Source organism: Cucurbita moschata, unplaced genomic scaffold, assembly GCF_002738365.1.
Source record: "Cucurbita moschata cultivar Rifu unplaced genomic scaffold, Cmos_1.0 Cmo_Scf00094, whole genome shotgun sequence".
Classification (NCBI taxonomy): domain Eukaryota; kingdom Viridiplantae; phylum Streptophyta; class Magnoliopsida; order Cucurbitales; family Cucurbitaceae; genus Cucurbita; species Cucurbita moschata.
The window spans coordinates 570,804-571,076 of NW_019268610.1; positions in this window are offsets into that span (position 1 = coordinate 570,804).

The following is a 273-nucleotide window of genomic DNA, read 5'->3' on the forward strand; positions in this document are numbered from 1 at the left end:
GGCAACATTCGCAACTACCAAAGTGCACTAAACCTAGTAGAGATCTTCGATAATGGAACTTCAAGCCCATTTAATCAATCCGCTTTGTACATTATTGTTGACCGAATCGGATGCACGCTAGGCCTAAATTCTCTCTCAGTCACCCGGAGATGAAAGGAAGATCAAATTTGAAGTTTTCGAATCAAAGAGAAAGTGGATCTGAGTTCTACACGCTTTCATGTTCAAAAACTTCACTTGCCTACGGTACTTTACTTTGGAAGTGCAACAATACGG